This window comes from Schistocerca cancellata, chromosome 2, assembly GCF_023864275.1.
Source record: "Schistocerca cancellata isolate TAMUIC-IGC-003103 chromosome 2, iqSchCanc2.1, whole genome shotgun sequence".
In the NCBI taxonomy this organism is placed as follows: Eukaryota; Metazoa; Arthropoda; class Insecta; order Orthoptera; family Acrididae; genus Schistocerca; species Schistocerca cancellata.
The window spans coordinates 166,382,570-166,386,983 of NC_064627.1; positions in this window are offsets into that span (position 1 = coordinate 166,382,570).

The following is a 4,414-nucleotide window of genomic DNA, read 5'->3' on the forward strand; positions in this document are numbered from 1 at the left end:
TGGAAAATATGTAAAAAATAGTGGAAAATGAACAGTGTAAACTTACCACATAATCCAAGGAAAGCATTTTTAACGTTTTAGTACCGGCAAACATTCTTTTCTCCGTCGTTTTAGTACATGTCACTTCATTCAAGTGTTTATAAAGATGTGTGTGCAAATCTGCATCTTGTTCATTTTCCACTATTTTGCACATATTTTCCGCGTTCGACTTACGAAATTCATAACCTAACATTAAACCTTTTCGTGACAGGAATATGCATTTCACCTCATTCAGGAGAAGAAATAAAGTATGTACCGTATTAAGACAAATTACACCTGACGATGGACCCAGAGGGTCCGAAATGCATCGTGTAGTTAATAAAACACAAAAAAGTTGTGACTGAAGGCGTTGTTTAATTCATACCTCCAATGTTTTGAATACAGTCACTTTTTAAGCTGCAAAATATGGATAAAATTAAAATGTCCTTCCTCTGCATGACCTCCTGCATTTCACCACAAATTCTCTAGCGTTGCCGCGTCTCTATCCACAACAGCATCAAAATGTAAGAGTCACATGCAGATTCAGACGTAATGCAGTAGGTCACAGAAAACTTAAACAAAAGAAAGAACAGAACAAATAAATCAAGATGAACATATGGAGGTACGTATGCATAGAATATTACACAACAGATTACCAAAAACGGCCAGCCTCCACAGTATTTTCCGCTTCATTAAATGAATCTTCCTTGGTGTAGGACGCTGGAGAGAATCCACAGCAAAGTAAATAGACTGAAGCGACAAAGAAACTGGCATAAGCATGCGTATTCAAAACAGAAATATGTAAACAGGCAGAATACGGCGCTGCGGTCGGCAACGCCTATAGAAGAAAGTGTCTGGCGCAGTTGTTAGGTCGGTTACTGCTGCCACAATGGCAGGTTATCATTTTAAGTGAGTTCCAACTTCGTGTTATAGTCGGTGCACGAGCGATGGGACACAGCATCCCCGAGGTAGTGATGAAGTGGAGATTTTCCCGTACGACCATTTCACGGGTGTACCGTGAATATCAGGAAACTGGTAAAACATCAAATCTCCCACATCGCTGCGGCCGGGAAAAGATCCTGCAAGAACGGGACCAACGACGACTGAAGAGAATCGTTCAACGTGACGGAAGTGCAACCCTTCCGCAAATTGCTGCGGGTTTCAATACTGGGCCATCACCAAGTGTCAGCTTGCGAAAAATTCAACGAAACATCATCGACTCGTGTACCCTTCATGACTGCACCACACGAAGCTTTACGCTTCGCATGGTCCCGTCAACACCGACATTGAACTGTTGATGACTGAAAACATATTGCCTGGTCGGATAAGTCTCGTTTCAAATAGTATCGAGTGGATGGACGTGTATGGAGACAACCTCATGAATTCATGGACCCTTCATGTCAGCAGAGGACTATTAAAGCTAGTGGAAGCACTGTAATGGTACTGGGCGTTTGCACTGTGAATCCTAAGGACTTGGTCAATTCCAGCAGGTCAATGCGTCATCCAACACGTCCAGAATTGCTACAGAATGGCTCCAAGAAAACTGTTCTGAGTTTAAATACTTCCGCTGGCCACCGAACTCCCCAAACATGAACGTTATTGAGCACATCTGGCGTGCCTTGCAACGTGCTATTCAGAAGAAATCTCCACCATCTCGTACTCTTGCGGATTTATGGACAGCCCTGCAGGATTCGTGGTGTCAATTCCCTCCAGCACTACTTCAGGCATTAGTCGAATCCATGCCACGTCGTATTGCGGGACATATGCGTACACGCAATGGCCCTACACGATATTAAGCAGCTGTACCCATTTCCTTGGCTCTTCAGTGTAGATGGTTTGCGCTCCTCCGCAGTCGCAGGCAGTACTGACAACTGGAAATGCCCATTTTTGGAAATTGCATCTGGATTCTCGTGCTATTGACAGACCGCCACATATGAGTTCATATTTCCTTCCAGCCATCCATATTAAGGTGTCACGTGTTTTCTGTAAGTCACTTAAACGCATGCTCGGATAGCTCTTAAGAAAACAACACCTTTCTCATCCTTGCTAAGCCCGAGCTTGCAATCCGCTTCTAACGACTTCATCGTCGTTGAGATATGAAACTGTAACCTTACTTACTTCATGGTTGATGCTGAGCGAGCAGTGCCATCTCAAACATACGAGAACTACGTGTAAATTTACGTTGGTTATAAACCGCCCGAAACAACACGCTATTCACTGGAGTTGGTTCAGTTCCTTGGCTGATCTTCCATGTTCAGGTTTTTCGTGGTTTCCGTAAAGCGATCGATATTCTTCTCCATCCTTGTGAAATCACAGCTTTTGCTGCATATCCAGCGAACTCGTCATCGATGAGACATTGAACCCTATGACAGCCACCTGTTACAGCCATCTTTCGTAATGTGTATTCATATGCACATAGATAAGCACTCGTATCTCTCAGAGAACGTACAGTCATTCATCTGTCTGTTGGAGTAGCTGAAAAGGCATGTCCTAACCAAGCGATTTAAACTCTGAGATTGTCCAGCCAAGTAGCATTGCTTGGCGCGGAGAATTAGAATACGAGGCCCTACAAGGCTTGTGGTCAAAGGGAACTTTCGCTTCCGCCTGCTACTGTGAAAACACTCTGCTTTCGTGCTTGCGCGTGGTGAAATATTTAGTGTAGAAGCCAGTCTTATCATTTTGAAATGGCCACACTGGAACGACATCGTCTAGGATTATGGAGAGATGGTTGCTTGCTTAGGTGGCCTTAGTGCAGCTATATGTTACGCGGATTTCCACATTTATTCACATGATATAATTTTTAATTCATGGGAGAAATATTAGTTTATTTGTTCCGTTTCACAACATTATTGGAACATTTGGGAATCACTTCATTCATCCGCGTCTGTAATCTGTCTTTCCCACTGGTTTTCCACTCATTAAATAATATTATGCGCGCAAATATGAATACCGAAATGGGTGGTCATGTAAAATCACACTGTCCATTGAGGGGCAGTTGTATGTAGGATATGATACTTTGTATTCATTGTCTGTACAATATATACATGTTTACTCAGTATTCATATAACTTGCGAATCTTACGAAGTCATTATCCACTCCTCGGATCTTTGTTTAAATCCTCACTTGTGGTCACTTAAGAACCTCGTTCACAAGAGAATCACATTCAGTTTCATTATGTCTCAAGACGGAATAGAATAATCTGCCTTCCGCAGAGAGAGTATTTTTAAATGGAATTATCAGTTAACATGGTAAGTGGGTGTAGCAGTGGAACTATAAAGCACTTGTTTGCAGTGACGGAGACGATATTTAGCTACAGTACGAGGACGCTTCACTTCATTAGGTGTTGTGGTATACCACGTGTACTTCCATTTTCACTGGACGAATTACTCTTACAAGGAGTGATTCATTAACTACTATAAGGATTAGCTATAGCAAATTGGTTGCAAAGATTATGGTTTCAAGTTATGTTGATTTAGCCTATGTTAAATCGCCTTTCATTATTCTGTTGCACTGTCAGAAAGTTCCTTGTCGCTACAGTATATAAGGTAGAAGTCAGATCGCGTTGTTCATCACTTATAGGTCGGATTTCATTAAAAGCGCAGTCTTTCAGAAAACTGAAACTGGGGTCAAAATATTAGCTCACAGGCCTGAAGTTTAGATGAAGTGACTGCCATTCATGTAATCACCCCTTTCTACCCAATTACCAAAGATACACTTAGTGCGTCATGCTATGTAGCAAACACATCGAAGATTATTCGATTACATTTATATCAGTCATTGGTACCATTTGAATGTAACATACTATATGGCAATCTTTGACAACGTTGGCGGTTTCCAGCAGGGCAGTGAGACTTCATGGCTCCCGAAAAGTCTTACGTGATCGTTCCTAGGGTAGTATAGAGCTTCGCATTTACTCTTTGAGTAGGCTCTGTACTGTTTTACGTCTTCCGCAATGCTCATTTTATTATCATTTCTTCTTCTTAGTCCAGTTTTCGGAATCACCTAAATAAAAATAAGCAGGAAACAAATGGACAATATTATGATAATACTACTTTGCTTACATCTGAATTTTTTCCAGTTATGTGGTAATGTATCTTCGTATTCTTATCTTTGTGTACATAATTCATCTAATGCAATAATTATTTTCGCCAGACGGTTTCAGCAGGATTCAGAAGTGCTGCACTACTGACTTCTCAAGTTTCGATCATCCATTTAAATTAAAACGAAATTATCTGGAACAGCATCCTGAGACTTTGATGCATCTCTGCCGTCAGTGTGGAAAACACAACAAAAAATGATTCATAGCAGTTGCGACAAAGTGAGACAATTTATCATCACCCGCTCGAGGATAACAGTAACAGAGTGCATTCGTTTTGTTTTTGCTCTTTTGTGCGAG